The 21284-nt window shown below is 38.6% G+C and overlaps 1 protein-coding gene and 1 long non-coding RNA gene across 3 annotated transcripts in view; one reads left to right on the top strand and one right to left on the bottom strand.

Annotated features, from left to right (window-relative positions):
* The window catches only part of LOC133546139 (uncharacterized), an 88707-nt gene that overhangs the window by 5756 nt on the left and 61667 nt on the right, over positions 1-21284 (top strand). The window contains exons 3-4 of one of the 2 annotated variants that reach the window (XR_009804999.1): positions 17294-17449; positions 18927-19093. This is a non-coding gene — a long non-coding RNA (uncharacterized LOC133546139). The remainder of the gene's footprint in view (positions 1-17293; positions 17450-18926; positions 19094-21284) is intronic. The other variant, XR_009804998.1, reaches the window with a different exon arrangement.
* The window catches only part of apln (apelin), a 75934-nt gene that overhangs the window by 49211 nt on the left and 5439 nt on the right, over positions 1-21284 (bottom strand). The window lies entirely within an intron of this gene.

The following is a 21284-nucleotide window of genomic DNA, read 5'->3' as shown; positions in this document are numbered from 1 at the left end:
CATTGCTGGTAATATGACGCGCATGTGAGGCAATGCACACGCGCGGAGCACTTAGACGCAGACACAGTGTGGAGACACAAAAGGGAGAATGGACGCATTTTGGCTGGAAAACTAACAGTAAAGTTGAAGCTATAAACACTGAAGTGCCGCTCTGGAAGAGGTGCTTAGCGCTTACTCTCTTCTGAAAAATACCTTAACTTTTTTTTTTTTTTACGGACATGACATTGCTATACGACCAGAGGCGCACGTTGGGCAACGCACATGCACGGAGTACCTACAAGTAGACACAGTGTGGAGACACAAGAGGGAGGATGGATGCATTTTGGCCTAAAAACTAATGATAAAGGTGAAGTTATAACACTGAAGCGCCGCTCTGCAAATGGTGCTTTAAAAGAGTGTTTTAGCTACTTCTAAATTACTAATCCTCACTGCCATTGTGACATATAAACTACGTTTCTTACAAGTATCATCCTTGCAGGACGAGGAATAGCTCAACATGTTTCACTAAGAGGGTAAAATAGCTTGCCGCTAACAGCATGCTGGGGCTCCTGAATGTGAACAATTACCATGGGCAGATATTAACAGTTAATATTCTAATCATTTGGACAAAATTATAGAATATATGACACAATATGTTACTGCATATGTCAGCAGCCAATTAGGAGCCTTTGTTTGTTTACTTACTGCTAAAAGACAAGTTCTCTAGTATGTTCACTATCTTACTTAACGACAAAATTATTATTTAATTGCAATAAGCAACGTATATTTAATGTATCAGCCAATTCAGACCCGGGAATTGCGAGTAAGACCTGAAAAGTCACTTGGTTTCACCCTCCATTCTCTTTGTGAGCATTAGGAGTGATTCTTCATCTTAACGGGAATGTATCAACATCCTCTCAACATCATTGTTGTGTAACATGTATTTTGCTTTGCAAAATGGATCAGTTTTTGAAAATTCTACTTAATTTTGTTTAATCTTCAAGTTATTACCAACTTAATAGTTTTAACAAATAAAAAAACAAAACTGTTCATTCACGAAACTTGTAAAATTGGTTGGAAAATGTTGCGACAATTTTCTAAAGTTGCATCAAAGTAACATTTTTTATCTTATATATATTGTAATTTAATTTAATTTTCTGTTTTTGTTTATTTTTGTCCAACTTAATTTTTGGACAATTAAATTATTTACAAATTTTACTTAATTTTTGTTGCATCTTCAACTTATCACCAACTTAATTATGCAACGTTTTAACACATTAAAAAACAAAGTTATCAAAACTTGTAAAAATTGATTTGAAAATATTGCCTCAATTTTTAAAAGTTGCATCAAAGTAACATTTTATAACAAACACACACATATATATATATGTATGTATGTATGTATGTATATATATATATATATATATATATATATATATATATATATATATATACATACATACATACATACATATACATATAAATATGTGTATGTATATATATATATATATATATATATATATATATATATATATATATATATATATATATATATACATACATATTAGTAATTCAGTGTGATGTTCTTAATTTCTTTCATTTTTTTTTTAACTTAATTTTTGGACAATTAGTTTTTTTTAAGATTTTATTTAGTTTTGTTGCATCTTTTACCAACCTATTTAATTACGTCCGGTGTAATTAATTAGCTGCCCTTTTTCATGTTTAATAAACCTAATTTTGTTGCATTTCTTTAAGTTATCACCAACTTAATTATACCATGTTTTAACAAATTAAAAAACATAGTTATCAAAACTTGTAAACCTTGATTGGAAAATGTTGCGACAATTTTTCAAATTTCCATCAAAGTAACTTTTTTTGAGGTATATATATTGTAATTAGGTGGGGTGTACTTAATTGGCTGTCATCTTTTATTTTTGTCCAACTTAATTTTTGGACAAATAAATGTTTTAAAATACATTTTACTTAATTTTGTAACTCTTTAATTTATCACCAACTTACTTATACCAAGTTTTACCAACCCTTAACATAAATCTAATAAATACGTCGTCCATGTTTAATAAACCTCATTTTGTTGATTTTCTTTAACTTATCACCAACTTAATTATACAAAGTTTTAAGAAATTAGAAAACAGAAAGTTAGCAAAACATTGATTGGAAAATGTTGCGACAATTTTTAAAAGTTGCATGAAGGTAACAGTTTTTGCAGTGTCAGTGATGTTCTATTTTGTCTGTTGGCTCTCATGATGTCTGCAGTAAGTAATAATCAGTGATGTTGAAAGGGTAAAGCTAACATTTGTAAAATTAATGCTTAAAATGAGAAAAAAACTGAAATATTACATGTTATCATGAATCTACCTGTTACTACATTACATATATAATTACAGTGTATATATAAAATGCGTTGATTGAAGTGTTTGGGTGTTTTTTAAGGGATTTCTAGGCAGAAAAGAGCAACTCCCACAGGCTCCATTGCAAGCGGACTTTTGCTCGCATTTATTTACTAGCTAGAGTGCATAAAAAAAGTAAAATGTGGTCTTGTCTTACAATAGGAAAAATACAAAATAAAAAAGTGCAAATGCCCTTTAACCAATTGTGTTTTTGACTGATATTCCGCTGCTTACGTGAATGTACGGCATATGCTTATTGGTATTTATGTAACACAAAGTAATTACCGTAGTGACACAGATGCAACCCAGCTGCCCCAGTACTGGGTCCTGCGGTTTTAAGAACGAAGCAGATTCTTTCAAAGCTTTGTTGTACTCGTAAAAAACGGCGTCTTGAATCAAATCAATCACAAGTGAAGCCAAATGCGTAACATCAGCTCTGCAAACCGAGCTCGGCTTTTTAAAAGCACCATTTCCCCCCAATCAGGGACTTTTTTTTTTTCAGGGCAAATGAATGACCCTGGAACTAAATTTAGACCCTGCAATCGAACATCAGTCTACTGAAAGTCTCTGTTTCCTGTCAAATGCTTTTTAGGGGTCTGAGAGCTTGTCAGATATGGCGTTTTTGTACTCTTGACACTTAGGTACTTGGAAGAAATAGGCTTCCAACCCACTTTCTTCACTTCTGACAGTATAGAGGTCAGCATCCTTAAAGATGTTGTGTCAAGGGCAAAGAAAAACCCCACCCTCTCATCTCCTGTGTCATCATCGTCATCATCCTACCTCCCCCCTGCTGTGCTGTGAACCTGCTTTTCCCCAAGCTGGAGGAGAAACCAGGAGGGAACTATCACTATGCATTGTATACACTGCTGATGACAGGAAATAGCAGCCGTCTGGCGTCAGAGTGGGAAGCCTGTATGCTCGGACACGTACAGTGCAACCACATTTTGTTATGTTACAGTCATTTTTGTCCTCAAACATTCTAGGAACGATACCCCGTAATGACAATGTGATTTTGCGAAGGTATTAGAAAAAAAAAAAAAAAAATTTAATCACATGTACATAAGTATTCAAATTCTTTGCTCAATACTTTGATGATGCACCTTTGCAGCAATTACACTCTCAAGTCTTTTTGTATACAATGCAGCAATCTCGGCACACCAACACTATATTGCCAAAAGTATTTGGCCACCTGCCTTGACTCACATATGAACTTGAAGTGCCATACCATTCCTAACCCATAGGGTTTAATATGATGTCGGTCCACCTTTTGCAGCGATTACAGCGTCATCTGTCCACACGGTTGCAGTGTCTTTATAGGAATTTTCGACCATTCTTCCAAAAGCGCATTGGTGAGGTCACATACTGATGTTGGTCAAGAAGGCCGAGCACTCAATCTTCGTTCTAATTCATCTCAAAGGTGTTTTATCAGGTTCAGGTCAGGACTCTGTGCAGGCCAGTCAAATTCATCACCACCAGACTCTGTCATCCATGTCTTTATGGACCTTGCTTTGTGTACTGGTGCACAGTCATGTTGGAAGAGGAAGGGGCCCGCTCCAAACTGTTCCTACAAGGTTGGAAGCATGGAATTGTCCAAAATATTTTGGTATCCTGGAGCATTCCACATTCCTTTCACTGGAACTAAGGGGCCAAGACCAAGTCCTGAAAAACAACCCCACACTATAATTACTTCTCCACCAAAATTCACACTCGGCACAATGTAGTCTAAAATGTAGCGTTCTCCTGGCAACCTCCAAACCCAGACTTGTCCATCAGATTGCCAGATGGAAAAGCGTGATTCATCACTCCACAGAAGGTGTCTCCATAGCTTTAGAGTCCATTGGTGACGTGCTTTACACCACTGCATCCGCCACTTTGCATTGGACTTGGTGATGTATGGCTTAGATGCAGCTGCTCGGCGATGGAAACACATTCCAAAAAGCTCTCCGCGTACTGTATGTGGGCTAATTGGAAGGGCACATGAAGTTCGGACCTCTTTAGCAACTGACTGTGCAGAAAGTCAGACCAAAGACCTCTTTGCACTATGCGCTTCAGCATCCGCTGACCCATCTCCGTCAGTTTGCGTGGCCTACCACTTTGTGGCTTAGTTGCCGTTGTTCCCAAACTCTTCCATTTTCTTATAATAAAGCCGACAGTTGACTTTGGAATATTTAGGAGCGAGGACATTTCCCGACTGGATTTGTTACACAGGTGGCATCCTATGACAGTTCCACGCTGGAAATCACTGCGCTCCTGAGAGCGGCCCATTATTTCACAAATATTTATAGAAACGGTCTCCATGCCTAAGTACTTAATTTTATACACCTGTGGCCTGGCCAAGTGATTAGGACACCTGATTCTGATCATTTGGATGTGTGGCCAAATACTTTTGGCAATATAGTGTATACTGGTATGGGAAAAAAGCATGTTCTTCAAGGTCACACTGCACTATTTGAGAAGGACTGGTCGACATCAATTCAAGTACTTTTTTAAGCAGCATCAATTCGCAATGCAATGAAAAAAAGGCACACTAACAAGTGTGAACCGCATGCGCGAAAAGAGACAAGCCTTAGGCACCAATGCGATGGTATAAGATTAGACATTCAATCTAATAGATAGCTAACATGTTGAGAATTAATCAATGATACAATTCTACACATTGAGCCTGTTAGAGTGCCAAAACTGCCAGGATTTGATCAATAAAATAATAAATCAGCTATTCAAACATCTCAAAATGTTTATTCTCTTTTTGAGGAGGTTAGATTTGTTTTTTTGTTTAACATTTTTTTTTATAAATACATAAACAAGGTTAATAGTTTTTTTTAGCACTTTGCCTTTCGTTTCTTTTAAATGGGCAACATTTTAATAGTCGTTTAGATTTTTGTTACAGCTGAATGAGCAGCACAGTTACAGTAGAAATTAGGGGTGTAACGGTACACAAAAATTTCGGTTCGGTACGTATCTCGGTTCAGAGGTCACGGTTCGGTTCATTTTCGGTACAGTAAGAAAAAAACAAAATATACATTTTTTGATTATTTATTCAAGAAATTTGCAAAATCTTCCACCAAAAATAATTTTCTTAGTGGAATATTTGATGTGAAGTAATCGGAAACTTGGATAGGTCAATACTTCATAATAACATTGATTTTGATTCATTATGTTTTGAGCAAAGACAGTTTGAAAGAAAAAAAAACAGCTTTGTTTTATTAGTCAACGTTGCAACTTTTTCTAAATTACATTTAGCCTTTAAGATGTTTTATTTCACTTTTGTTTATGTTTTTGTTTATTTTAATGGTATTTTTAGAATGTGCTGTGGGCCTTTAAAACATTAGCTGTGGGCTGCAAATGGCCTCCGGGGCACACTTTTGACACCCCTGCTATAGATAATATAAAATTAAATCTGATTAATCAATGGATACAAAGCAGACCCTGGCGACGCATGCGCGTTTATCATAACTCTCTCTCTCGCTCTCTCTGTCTCCACCCCTCCTTCACGAATGTTAACGCTGCGTGCACCACTTTTTTTTTTGTTTTTAACCCCTTCTTAACCCTGACTGTACATTGAAAATACACGCAACCCTAACTCAAAATGCCGGACATTCGAGGCATTTAAGAAACTCCACCTGGACAGCTCCGCAAAGAGGACATATCCCGTGACAAGAGGACGTATGGTCAGTCTATCATAGCCCAGTCGTTGCTAGCATGCCGTGTGTTTTTTTTTTTTTTTTTGATTGATTGATTGATTGAAACTTTTATTAGTAGATTGCATGGCACAGTACATATTCTGTACAATTGACCACTAAATGGTAACACCCGAATAAGTTGTTGAACTTTTTTAAGTTTGGGTCCTTGTTAATCAATTCGTGGTGCCTCAGTGTGTGCCTCCGCACTGTTTACACAACGTGCGGAGCGCTACTTAATATGTCCGTGTCGTTCGGTACACCTCCGAACTGAACCGAAACCCCCGTACCGAAAGGGTTCAATACAAATACACATACCGTTACATCCCTAGTAGAAATAAATAGTTATGAATGAATTAGTCATATTTGTTGTTAGTAAGCACATGCTTTAAGCAACTTAAGTGACATTTTAAAGTCAATGGGAAAATTAGAGCCAGGTTTTATAATCCGACGAGTCGACTAATCGTTAAGATAGTCGTTGACTATCAAAATAGTCGTTCCTGGATGCGACATGGAAGTGGATATGTGGAGATGTAGCTATTAGTCCCGTGGAAATAGTGTGGATCGATCTGTTGAGATTGATTAGCAACCAGACTCCAGCTCAACCCTAGAACACGAATGGACAACGGGCATGGAAGATTACTTCAGTGACAGCCGGCAGAGCTGCGGACGAACTACCTTGAGTAAACTGTTTCCATTATGCGGATAAATGTTTATGAATTGTTCCGCTAATTTTATAAACATCTGGTGCAAGGGAGACACTCTCCCTTGTGTTGGAAAGGGGCCCGGTACTGATCCAGGGAACCACCTGTGTTCTGTAGGCTAGACTCCCGCTATTATTCAGTGGCAGGTTATTTGGCATTCGACAAGGTTTTAAACGCGTGAACAACAATCAAACAATGGAAGGAGTGCGATGAATTATGTATGATCCTAATCCTCAGCTGACGGGGTTCCGTGTTGTGAGGAGTTGTGATTTTCAAACCTTCCATTCATCGTGAGCCCGCTGCCAACACGACAGTTTGAAACCACTCGAGAGGCACGGCAATAGCTCGGTGATGGAAACATGCTGCCTAAAGTGCAGTCTCTGCAGCATCCCTGCGGGGGAGTCATTATGGCAAGGCACCAACTAAATCCCACTACAGCAGTCACGTCCTCCACTCGTTACCGGCATCTTCACCGGAGGCCCCCGACAACAACACAAAGAACACGGCTGCATGGTTCGGGGAACTTGAGCTCGGACTTGATTGGGCGGCTTTTGTGACGCGTCCACCCGGAGAACCAGAGTCCTCTCATTTGTGTTTTGCATACCGGGCTGGCGGAAAAAAAATCAACCGATAACAAATGTCCACTGCAGGGGACGCTGGTTCTGCAGAGTCGGCGATTTGTCCTGGGTGTACCCCGCCTTCTGCCCAAATGCAGCTGAGATAGGCTCCAACACCCCCCTTCACCCCAAAAGGGACAAGCGGTAGAAAATGGATGGATGGATGTTACGTCAAATACTGCAAATCAAGACGTCATCTGCCGGCCAAAGTACGTGGGTTATTTCTCTTCTCTACAGCGCAGTAGTACCTCAACTTGCTTTGATTGGTTCTGTAATGGAGCTCTAAAAAAAAATCAACGTTGCCCATTGCGATTGATTATTCTCGATTGAAATAGGTGCTTGGCATCGCCCTCAAAACACCTCAATTTGAATATGTAACATCCATCCATCCATCCATTTTCTACCGCTTATTCCCTTTCGGGGTCGCGGGGGGCGCTGGCGCCTATCTCAGCTACAATCGGGCGGAAGGCGGGGTACACCCTGGACAAGTCGCCACCTCATCGCAGGGCCAACACAGATAGACAACATTCACACTCACATGAATATGTAACATTCCTTTTAAAAAGAAATCTAACTCTTAGGTAAGATATATTGTTTGAATAGAATAATGAAGTGAATTATATTTATGTAGCGCTTTTCTCTAGTGCAGGGGTGTCGAACTCAAATACAGAGTGGGCCAAAGTTTTAAAACCGAACAAAGCCGTGGGCAAAGGTTGAACAAATAAACCTTTTAATAGGGACCCAAACAAGTTTGCATTGAATATTGAACAAGCAAGGCTTATATAACTTTATAGTGACATGCAAAATGAAGTTTCAAATAATAATAATTACAAAATATCAATGGCATATCAAATAAAAATAAAATAAAAAGTAAAAATGTAATTCCTCTTTTCGGCAGCGGGGTTTGGTGGTAACGGGGGTGTATATTGTAGCGTCCCGGAAGAGTTAGTGCCGCAAGTGGTTCTGGGTATTTGTTGCGTTGTGTTACGGTGTGGATGTTCTCCCAAATTGTTTGTCATTCTTGTTTGGTGTGGGTTCACAGTGTGGCGCATATTTGTAACAGTGTTAAAGTTGTTTATGCGGCCACCCTCAGTGTGACCTGTATGGCTGTTGACCAAGTATGCCTTGCATTCACTTGTTTGTGTGTATAAGTTGCATATATTATGGGACTGGGCCAGCACGCTGTTTGTATGGAGTAAAAGCGGACGTGGCGACAGATTGTAGAGAACGCCAAAGGCAGTGTTTTTAGGGCCCAACCCCAACATTGTTGTCGGGGGGGAAATCGGGAGGGTTGACGAGTATGAGTATTCGCGGTGAATGTGGCGTTAAATCGGCGGGCCACCTCTAATGTTAATTTGATATTGCCTCAAGGGCCAAATGAAAGTTGGCCCGCGGGCCAGAGTTTGACACCCATGTTCTAGTGACTCAAAGCGCTTTTACACAGTGAAACCCAATATCTAAGTTACATTTAAACCAGTGTGGGTGGCACTGGGAGCAGGTGGGTAAAGGTCTTGCCCAAGGACACAACAGCAGTGACTAGGATGGCGGAAGCGGGGATCGAACCTAGAAACCTTAAGTTGCAGGCACGGCCATTCTTCCAACCGAGCTATACCACCCAAATACAATAGTACAAGCATCTACAGTAGTTTTATGAAGTAATGTAATGAATGCACATATTGACCTTAGTGGCTCCTTGGAACTTTTTCAAAAATGTATGAATATTTTCAGTTCAGTTCACTTTCAGTTTATTTGGAACATGCATACGATACAATGTAATGCATCACACAATTCCAGTTGTTTCATTACAGCACGTCCGAAAAGGAGTAGGAAGAAGGAGATCTTATATAACCCTACCCCTATTCTTACTATAGCAATTTTATCCAATTTCTCTGTAAAAAAACAGTGAACAAATAAATAATATACCATAGTAAGCAAACAAATATTAAATCCATAAATAATCTTTGTCTCAATAAAAAAAAGGAAAAAAATAGTTCAAGATTTGTAAAACATTTTAAAACATGGGGGAATAAATATATTTTTTTGTTTTAACATGGTTTCTGTAGGATGACAAACATGACACAAACCTTCCTCATTGTTAGAAATCACACTGATTAATGTTTTTGTGTTTATGCTTCACTGATGAAAGTATTTGGCGAGCACGAGCCCTACTAATTACGGCGGTCTTTAAACTCACTGTAGTTCAGTTTGTTTACATGTATAACATTTCCGGACGTGTTTTATGCTACTCCTTCTTTGTTTCATTTTGTCCATCTAACGATTTATACTGTGCGTAAAGCTGAGCTTTGTTGATGTTATTGATTTGAGTGATGTGCTAATCAGGCATGTTTGGTCAATGCATGACTGCAAAATAACCAATGCTAACGTGCTATTTAGACTAGCAGTGTGTACTTATTGCATCATTGTGCCTCGTTTATAGGTATGTTTGAGCTCATTTAATGTCGTTTACTTTTGTCCTCTGTGTATTTATATTTGCATGTCTCATGACACATGATTTGTATAGTTTTTTGTGTGCCATGTTGTTCCAGATTGCACCAAACACTTGCCAAAGATTGTAACAAATTACCTAGAAGAAGACTGCCTGCTGTTATCTTTAACTTGGACATACACATCTATACCTTTTGGAATTTTTGGATCTGAGAAACATGCTGGCTTGAATTTCCAGGGTGAGTGGAATGGGAGAATGATTCAAATTGGATGAGAAATGTGGGCTATGCAGTCAATTGTATAATGCCCATTCATTGTCAATGGGGAGAAAATTCCAGGAAAATCGAAAATAGTAGAAAAGGGAAAACATGTTTTGCGTGCAATATATCAGACGAGTAGTGTGAGTGGATAGTTGAAAGGTCAGAATCGGGTTTAAAAATGGCGCAAAATTTTGAGAATTTACTGCATGTAGAACTGTGAATACATCCATTCATTTGAATGGGAGTTTCCTGGAATTTTTAAAATACTGATACTCTCATAATTGTCCTAGATTAAATGAATGGTGAGGGAATTTTTGGAATCAGTTGAAAAATGTTGACGTAGTAACAGTTTTAATTGAGAAGGGGTATTTTGCAATTCCTGTAATTTGGGAAAACCAAGAATTTGTTACGGTATGTCAAATATGTTTTGAAGGTAGTAGAATGGTCAGAAACGGTTGAAAAATGTGGACCGAAACTCTGGAATTTTGGAAATTCCTGGAATTTTTTGGAACTTGGAAATGGTATTTTGATTGTCAAAGGTGAGTGAAGTGTGTGGATGGTGGAACGGTTTGAATCGGTTGAGAAATGTGGGGTATGGAGAGTTTTGTATATTGCCCATTTATTTCTAACATGGGGAAACTCCTGGAAATTCCAGGTAATCAGGGAATTTTCGGAAACGAGAAACATGCTGGCTTGAATGTACAGGGTGAGTGGAGTATGTGGAATGGAAGAACGGTTTCAATTGGATGACAAATGTGGGCTGTTCAGTCCCATTCATTCATTAATTCAATCATTCATTCAATGGGGACAAAATTCCAGGGTAACCGAAAATTTTGGGAAATATGTTTTGCGTTTAATATATCAGAAAAGTAGTTTGAGTGGATGGTTGAAAGATTGGAATCCGGTTTAAAAATGGTGCAAAATTTTGAGAATTTAGGGCGTTTTAGAACTATGGTGGAAACTCCTATTCAAATGAATGGGAGTTTTCTGGAATTTCGTGAAAACCGGCAAACAGTTTTAATTGAGAATTAATATTTTCGCAATTCCTGGAATTTGGGGAAAACCAAGAATTAGTACGAGCCTTTGTTGAATGTTTTGAAGGTAGAATGGTCAGAAACGGTTGAAAAATTTGGACTGTGAAAACTTTCCAGGAAGAGGTGAAAATAGGACTTAGAAAAATCTGGAATTTTGGGAATTCCTGGAATTATTTGGAACTTGGAAAATGGTAGTTTGAATGTCAAATGTGAGTGAAGTGTGTGGATGGTGGAACAGATCGAATCGGGTGAGAAATGTGGGTGTTATGCATGTTTCAATAGGAAAAATGTCCCGGAAAACTGGGAGTTGTGGGTAATCCGGGACCTTTTTTTCTTAAATGTTTTTAGGGAGTTCCCGATTCCTGGTGGAGCCGAACGTTTTGATACTTGAATGGTTCCGGTCGGATGAAAACTGTGGGCTGTGGAATAATAATAAATAGATGGTTCTTTGGTGTGAATGCGTACAAACGGTTCCAGCACAGTAGAGGTACCAAACATGACGGTACCTGCTTCTCCATGCACGAGTCGTCATAATTCTTCCGTCTTCCAAAGAAGCGTGCACCTGCGTTCCTAAAGAGCACAATATTCACGCTGTGTTAATAAAAGTGTCGACTCGGATCATGATCAGGAATTGGATCTGCCAGGACTAGGGCTATAAACGTAGAAACACTTAATGTTCAAACAGAGGCTCGTAAATAACCTTTTCACTGCTGCAGAGCAGTGGAAGGGATATCGGGGTGAGATCTGGCTTGAATTAACTTGTACGGAGGTCCTAAAGAGAAGGTTCTGGTGGCCATATGAAGCCTGTTTAGCCAGATCACCCTCCTAAGGTTGTGCCCTTCCAGTTTTAAGGGTGTGGACTGCACTACAGTTGACTTTTGTCATCCCCTGGCAAAAAGGAGCTGTGAGATATTTTAAATGTGACAACCTCCAAGCTCCCAGTGCGCCTTTTTTTTTTAATTATTATTTTAAAGTCACTCTGTCTTTCTTTTTACTTGCCTTTGCTCTTTCTTTCCTCCCTCCACTGCATCTGCTCTCCAGGGACCATCTAAGTGAGTAGATTTATTCTTTCAAAGGTGGTTCTGAATTGCATTACGGCAGCCCAGCGTGAACATATGCCAAAGTCCTCAACGGCACCAGCCAAAGATGACTTTTTTATATTCTTGCCAAAAAGGTCTAATAATTTGTTCTTCTTTAACTGCCACTTGCTGCTTAGCAGTTGTGCCATTCACCAAATTCATGTCAGGCCACTCATCTTTCTGACGCCTACTGGGCACGAATGACCATCCAGTACCGATAAACAATCAGTTTGGCCTGCAAGACGTCATGAGTTCTAATCAATGTTTCCAAATCAATGTTGAGTATTTACTATCCACTATAACTCCACTACCCTGTAAAACAGTGTTTTTCAACCTTTTTTGAGCCAAGGCACATTTTTTGCGTTGAAAAAATCTGGAGGCACACCACCAGCAGAAATCATTAAAAAAACAAAATCAGTTGACTGGAAAAATTCGTCGTCGCAATTGTTGGATATGAATTTAAACCATAACCAACCATGCATCACTATAGCTCTTGTCTCAAAGTAGGTGTACTGTCACAACCTTTTACATCACGCTGTGACTTGTTTTGACTTTTTATGTTTTCCTGTGTATAGTGTTTTAGTTCTTGTGGCTTTTTCACTTTTTTTTGGTATTTTCCTGTAGCGGTTTCATGTCTTCCTTTGAGCGATATTCCCCGCACCTGATTTGTTTTTGCAATCGAGAATATTTTAGTTGTTTTTATCATTCTTTGTGGCGACATTATTGATTGTAATGACATGTTCGGAGGTACATTGTGGATGCCGTCTTTGCTCCACAGTAAGTCTTTGCTGTTGTCCAGCATTATTTTATTTCCTTTGTAGGCAGTTCAGTTTTAGTTTCATTCTGCATAGCTTCTATACCTTTTCTTAGGGGCACTCCCTTTTTTATTCATTTTTGGTTTAAGCATTAGACACCTTTTTACCTGCACACAGCCTCCCACTGTTTCCGACATCTACAAAGCAATTGCTACCGACTGCCACCTACTGATATGAAAGAGTACTACATGGTTACTCTGCCGAGCTGTAGACAGCACCGACACTCAACAACACATCATTTGCAGACAATAATTACTGGTTTGCAAAAAAATATTTTTAACCCAAATAGGTGAAATTAGATAATCTACCATGGCACACCAGACTGTAACTGAAGCGCGGCACAGTACTTGAAAAATAGCGCTGGAGAAAATGTGAGCATATCATGGCCATTAGTTGGACTTTAAGTACATTTAGCACAGAACATATTTTAATGACCCAATCCAAACATTTCCCACTCATAGTGCAAAAAAACCCCCTGCAATCAAGACGAAAAGTCAACACACATTGTCACGTATAACACAACTTGCTCTTACTGAACTTTGTGGATATTATAAAAATGTCCAAGAGCTATAAAAAAAAAAAATCTAAATTATACCCATTTAAATCCATTACAATGCATTATGGGAAAATGCAAAACACACTCCACACTTATCCATGTTTGGTGCATTTTAGCTGCTTGATATTTCTGATAGATTACAAAACTAAGGAGGTTGTCACAGGATTAAACAAAGTAGGAGTCGAACTTTAACATACACTTTATATCCAATTATATTAATTGTAAATTATATATCCATGATATTATGTTAAAGTTACAGTACCACTGATAGTCACACACTCACTGGGTGTGGTGAAATTACCCTCCGCATTTGACCCATCCCCTTGTTCCACCCCAGGGGAAGTGGGGGAGCAGTGAGCAGCAGTGGTGGCCGCGCTCAGGAATCATTTTGGTGATTTAACCTTCAATTGGAGCTAGTTAGATAGTGTAATCAACATGCGTTATCGCGATATATTGGTAGTATTAAAAGCTATCATCAGCTAATTTTAGATCAGTACATAACGTATATTGTCTATCGTACAACGACCATCCAGTATGGCTTTATGTCAGGGGTGTCAAACGTACAGGTTTTATCCGGCCCGCGGGATGAGTTTGTTATGTATAAAAATGAGCGGAAATTTTTGAATGAAAGAAATTGCGGTTCTAAATGTCTCCACTAGATGTCGCAATAGCAAATGTTTATATCTTTGTAGATGATGCTACATATGTAAAAAAAACAAAGCAAAATAAACACACCAGTGCACCAGTCGAGGAAAATTAGCAAACTACATAAATAACATCCTGTAATTTGATTTTGATATATATATATTTTTTATCTTGATAGATTGAAAATGAACACCTATGAGTTGACTGATGAACATTATCACATAATTTATCCAGAAAGTATAGATAACGACAAATTAGGGCTGGGCGATATATCGATATTCACGATATATCGCGGGTTTGTCTCTGCGATATAGAAAATGACTATATCGAGTATACGTTCTCACGCAGTTGCTTTTAGCTGCGGGCATTACACTACAGGCTCTCCTCGCTCTTTCCTGTCTCCCCTTCACACAGACAGAAAGCGCACCTTCTTACATACGTCACATACTGTCACGTCATACGTCACCCTCGCGTAGCAGAAAGGTAGCAGCATGGGTATCATTAGCTGTGATGCTAGCAGAGCTGTGCGAGTGGTAGTACGAGAGAAAGAAGGTGCGAATGAAGGAATAATTAGTTCCCAAGAAAAAAAGCAGGGGGTCGGTCCATCGTCTGGCGGTGGTTTGGCTTCAAGTGGGAATATGTCGAACAGACAACCGTAATAAGTCAAGCATGCGGCACAAGCGTTGCTAACAAAAGTAGCATTATTGCTAATATGTAGCATCATTTGAAAAGTCACCTGCTAGAGAATGAAGAGTGCTTACTTCGCATGTCAACATCTCCATTCGGTGCCACACGTCCACACCATCAAAATGCCGAGGCAAACATTTCCCGATCAACACCGTGTGAAAAAAATAGAAATTAATAACGTCCGTAGTAACCTACCACATAGTGAAGGACGAACACTATTTGATTTCCTATTATGCAGCTCATTTTTATTTGACACTTAAAATGTCTCTGATAATCTTGCACTTTCTGTTTTGGAAATTACATGAACGTTTTTGCCATTGCTTAATAACTGTTTAATAAATACAGTTTTGCTCAATTGACTTAGTTGTGATTTCCTTCTCTGCATGAAAATTTAAAAGTAGCATATATTAATGCAGTATGAACAATAATGTTTTAATGTAGACACATTAATCACATCATACTGCTGTGATTATATGCATACTTGATGCATATAATCACAGCAGTAATTCAGGTCCAAGGCAAAATATTGAGATATATATCGTATATCGCGATATGGCCTAAAACTATCGACATATTAAAAAAAGGCCATATCACCCAGCCCTACGACAAATAATGATAGAATACTATTAACTGCAACATGTAAGTGTAAAAAAAAACAACAACATTATGATTTGTACATTTTCAGACTGTGCTCGTTCTATTTTTCAACAAAGAAAACAAATTGAAGTTGTCTTTATTTCTAAGTCATCGTGCCATGATTTTACCAGTCATGCCCACTTCGGGAGTAGATTTTTCTCCATGTGGCCCCCGATCTAAAATGAGTTTGACACCCCTGCTTTAGGGCCACAGTTTTAAACCTCACTTACTGGTTATACAATTAGGTGCCCATGCATCAGATTAAACAATCTACCTTTGTAAAGATCATAATCCTATTTAGGGAATAGCATTATTCCCTAAATTCCAGAATTGCAGCTCATTATATTATTTTTTTTTGTGTTCAAATTTTGTGCATTTCAGAAATTTATGGGGATTTCCACATGGGCTAATAAAGTCCTGGATAGCTTCAATGTGATGAAATTTTTTTTTCACACTATCCTGTAGAAAACGTGAGCAAATCAGGGCAATGACCTTGAAACTTTGAAGTACCTTTCGGCACATCATTTACTTGAATGACCCAATCCAAACAACCTTTCCCACTCGTGGTGAAAAAAAAATATTTTGGGAGAGTGCACATAGTTGCAAAACATAATTATATTTTTGTGGTCAAATTTTGTGCATTTCTGAAAGTTATAGGCTAAAAATGGTCTGAATAGCTTCAATGTGATGACATTGTTCCTGTCTGGCTTGAGCGGAACCTTTTTTATTACTGTACAGTGAGTGCAACAGTGTGATTGCTTTGTTGACTCAACTCTAAACATAAACAACGGCTGTCTAAGTCTTGGAAGTCTATCAAGTACCGGGTTTCCTACAGAACAATTGATTTGTAGCGGTGTGGGGGTGGGGTAGTGGTCATCTAATTTGCATAGTTGTCCATGCATGTAGTTTTTATCCGTGCTCTGGGAGAAAACAAAAGTTAGCAAAAAAAAAGGAAAGCAAAACAAATATGTTTTCTGTAGGGTCCCTGCCGCTCGTTGAGAAGAGCGTTACGTGCTAGTGGCCAATTAATAAAAGTTGCTAGATTTACTTTTTTGAAAAATATTCTAAAGCGGTCGTTCTCAAACTTTTTTCACCAAAGTACCACCTCCGAAAACACTTGGCTCTCCAAGTACCACTATTAGGACCAACATTAAATTACAGTAGCCTCGTCTGCCCAAATAGTAATTAAAGAAAAAGCAGAGGTTTTATTTAACAGGTGTAATTAATCATTTTTGCCAGTGTAACATTACACACAGTTTGAACAGTAACACTGTGTGTGAGTAGATACTAAATTCTATAACACCTTGTGCTTCATTAGACGGTGCGGCTAATTTGTGGATTTTTCTTTGCTGACGACCATTATTAGAATAGTAAAAAAAAAAAAGGGATGGGCAAATATATTGAGAATATATTTTACTGTTTCTGCTATGGTGCCATCTTTTGGACGAGTTTGCTCACTGCAATGTCCTTCCGTGTCATGCTTTCAACCGAAAGTAGAGTCCTGTTCATTCTTTTAGCCGTCCATAACGGACCAACTTGTTTTGTTTGTAGGTTTTACAATATACCTAAAACTGTTCTTAAATTACTAAAGCTAAAGTGATGTCTGTAGGAGTGTTTTCATGCATATTTGTACATGCTATCATGATGTAATGAAGCTAGCGACGTTTGCACTAGCTAGTGTGCTAACACGTATACTAGTGTCTGTTTGAGAATGATTAACTTACAATGGCATTCTTTTTGTATTGTTTCAGATTCACGGATTCCTCAGTAAATTCGCCAAAACGTCACCGTGGAGTTGTTGAGTCTGTTTTGCTGATTGGAGCTGGTGGGTCCATGGCGATGACTTCTGTTTTGTTTGATCAGCCGTTTTACTGCCGTGTTACAGACACCGTTTGGAAACAATTCAGGTATGTAAATAAACATTTACAAAATATTTCTGTATAAAAACCTCATATCACAATGTATTATCTGAGCAATGAACAATATGTTTTTCCTTTAAAATGTTGAGGGCGTGTTTTATATCCCGGTGCGCCCTAGTCCAAAAAAACTTGTATAATTATTATTTTAATAAATCACTTAGATTTGTGCCAAGTGTTTGTTTTCATATAGCCAAATAATGTTTTTTTTTTTAAATAATTTATTGTATTGGACTTTATCTGACCTGATGCCTAAGTGACATAAGTAGTGCTGAAATAAATAAAAAAAAATCTTAATTTCCTTTTATAATCCCATTCTAACATTCCCACAAGACCCCCCAACCCTTCCCATACAAGACTTATTAAGATATTCCTGCACATCTGGAAAAGTTTATCTGCTTTTGTCCTCTCCACATGCTCACCGTAATCACATCCAAAAGGCACAAACACCTTCTTTGCATTAGCCTCCTCTCCATAATGATTTACAAGGGCCAATCAGGCCAGACTAGCCGGTGCTTTTCTGGCCACCTTGGTTACCCAGCGCTGTACTTTGACCCGTGACACTCGGTCGAGCGTTCTGCAGTGCGTATTCCTGCAGCCAGCCACAACAATACATCAAAGTTTTATGCGCAATAATAGCAGCGCTGACAGCTCGCATGATAGCGCCCGCTTTCCAGGCAGCCGATTTCTCGGACAGATAAAAAGGAGCGCTCATCAGGGCTCTCGTGCATGGCGACTAGCTCACCTGCCAGGTTAAACAATCGTGTGTGTGTGTGTGCCAGCTGCCATTGTTTTTGTCCTGGGGGGGAGAAACGGTAGATGCTCGACTGTGACGGACACAAGCAGGGACTGTTTACGTCTTGAGAGTCAGAGGGAGAAAGAGCGATGGGCCTGGGGGATGAATTATGGATGCCACATGTCTAAAGCTGGAGCCCACTCTTGAGCCAGAGTGCTTTTCAAGGATGGGTTATAGAAGTGCACAGAGAGCATGGCAGGATAGCACAGAGAAGGACATGGCTCTTTTTACTGTTCCCATGTTGGATTTTACAAGGTGCCATTAGTCAGTTCACCTGGCAACAGCACTTTGGAAAACCCACAATGGCGAACCGCGTTGTTTTTGTCTCCAACGCCGCTGCTGCCATACGATTTGGGATACAAGGGTGTTTGTAAAAAATCAATGAAATAAAGGAAAACAACCACAACATTCAGGATTCCTACGGGTGCTTAAAAACCTTGAAAATGCTTGAATTTTAATGTTGTGTTTTCAAGGTTTGAAAAATGCTTGAATTTTCGGTGACGTGTATGTAAATACATGGGAATATTCATCATAGTTCTCGGTAGTCTGACTCAATAAGTTAATTATAAAATGGAAAAAAATAAAATAGGTTTCTTTAAAAATTAAAGCTACACACTTGATCTGTTGGCTTTGCACAAGCCCTTACATTAGTAATGGTTGTTGTCATGCCAGGGCCATTAAACGGGGACAGTGGTGCATCGGTCCATCATGCCGGGAGGATCTCGTGAACATTGGATGGAAACTGACAAATACAAACTTTGGATAAAACGTGGACCAAATCCACGTGTAGCCTGCTACAACGTATGCAATGGGAGAGTCGGCTCTCTCGAGTATGAAAGGTAAGCCACAGAGATTACTTGCCCTACAAGTTAACTAACATCGGCTAAAGTTTGGTTTTCTAACCTTTTGGTACATGCTAGCCCTAAACTGTGAGATCAGCGACAGATTACATGTTAATTACGGACAGTTATTACAAGCTATGAAAGGAAAAAAGCGAGCGTTTGTCAATGATAAATTATAATGTTAAGAATTTCCCTCAACTAAAAAATAATTTGTTATCATAGCGACAGTTATAAGGCTAGATATGCTTAGTGCAAGGTGACTAAAGTGGTGTGAAACAAACAAAATATTTTCCTTTACTTTATTATCCTTATGTTAATGTGGAAATGTTTTGTTAAATTGAGATTTTGAGAGTACGTGTATTGATATCACATTGTGCGGTTTACAAGCACAAATACGGTGTGAATCAATCCGTGCTGTTCGATGTCATTGAGTGCTGTAAACAAGAAAAAGAACAAGAAATTTGAAAAATAACACAAATGGAAACATGTTTGCAAACACAGTTGACATTGTATAGTCACAGAAACACTGCTTCATTTTCTATTCCCCATTCAGTTACTGATAGCTGCTGGTTTGCTTAGGTTTTAGCAGATTTTCCGTATTTTTCCTACAGACGTCATTTGGTGACCTCAAACAACAAGGCTAAGGATTTATTCACACTGGTTTTCGCCTTTTGAAGGGTACTGGAAAAACTGGAAAATTGATCTTGAAAGTCCATAAAAAGTGCTTAAATTTGGCCATGGAAAGGTGTACGAACCCTGAGCATTTGAATGCAGTTGATATGACTACTAATAAAACCGCCCGACCACAACACCACAATTAGATGCCTGACCTGTGGGTCAGTGTTTATTAAACAAATGCATAGAACTTATTAGTGTATCAATTAGCGTTATACGGTATACTGGTATTAGTATAGTACCACGATACCAATGAATCGTATTCGGCACTATACCGCCTCTGAAAAGTGTAAACAAACAAATGTAAACAAACACAATTGGCGTAATGATACCAAGTACAGTAGTGTATGTAGTCGTTACGACTATGATTACGTCGATATTTTTGGGCATCACAACATCTTTGAGTTTTTTTAAAATATGTATTATTTTTACGAACTCAGGAAATATGTCCCTGGACACATGATGACTTTGAATATGACCAATGTATTGAGGCCAATGTATGATGGTTTACGAGCATGTTCGGCAGTGCACAATCACACAGTACTTACAAGCAGACACAGTGTGTAGACAGAAAAGGGAGTACGGACGCATTTTGGCTTAAAAACTGACGACAAAGGTGAAGTTATAACACTGAAACGCCCTCAGAAAGAGGTGCTTTAAGACATGGCTAGCTAACGGCTAAAGTCCATCCGCAGTCTGCAGTGTTGTAGCTACTTCTAAATCACTAATCCTTGCCTCCATGGCGACCTCTAAAGTAAGTTTCTTACAAGTATCATCCCTGCAGAACGAGGAATAACTAAACATGCTTCACTACACACCGTAGCTCACCAGCGTCAACATGTAAACAAACGCCATTGGTGGATCGACACTTAACATCCACTGTAATGATACCAAGTACAGGAGCGTATCTAGTCGATACTACTATGATTACGTCAATATTTTTTGGCATCAAATCATCTTTCGTTTTTAAAAAAATGATATTGTGTTTATAAACTCAGGAAATTTGTCCCTGGACACATGAGGACTTTGAATATGACCAATGTATGATCCTGTACCTCAGGGGTCGGGAACCTTTTTGGCTGAGAGAGCCATGAAAGCCAAATATTTCAAAATGTATTTCCGTGAGAGCCATATAATATTATTTAACACTGAATACAACTAAATGCGTACATTTTAAGACCAACATTTTTAGAGTATAACAAGTCTCTTATTCTTTTTAATAACATTGTTATTCTAAAGCTAACCAATAATAAATATAATACTTCTTACAATTAATGCAACTTCTTGAACAGGTGCGATTAGAAAATGGATGGATAGATTAAAATGCATGAGAATGTTATATAATTTGAACGTTATTTTTAACACTGTGATTACCAGCGGAATTATTAATTACTTATTGTGTTCAGCAATGTCAGCTAAGATTTATCTGAGAGCCAGATGCAGTCGTCAAAAGAGCCACATCTGGCTCTAGAGCCATAGGTTCCCTTCCCCTGCTGTAACTACTTGGTATCGG

Source organism: Nerophis ophidion, linkage group LG29 (genome assembly GCF_033978795.1).
Source record: "Nerophis ophidion isolate RoL-2023_Sa linkage group LG29, RoL_Noph_v1.0, whole genome shotgun sequence".
In the NCBI taxonomy this organism is placed as follows: domain Eukaryota; kingdom Metazoa; phylum Chordata; class Actinopteri; order Syngnathiformes; family Syngnathidae; genus Nerophis; species Nerophis ophidion.
The sequence above is the reverse complement of the archived record's forward strand: the minus strand, read 5'-3'. Positions and strand labels throughout refer to the sequence as shown.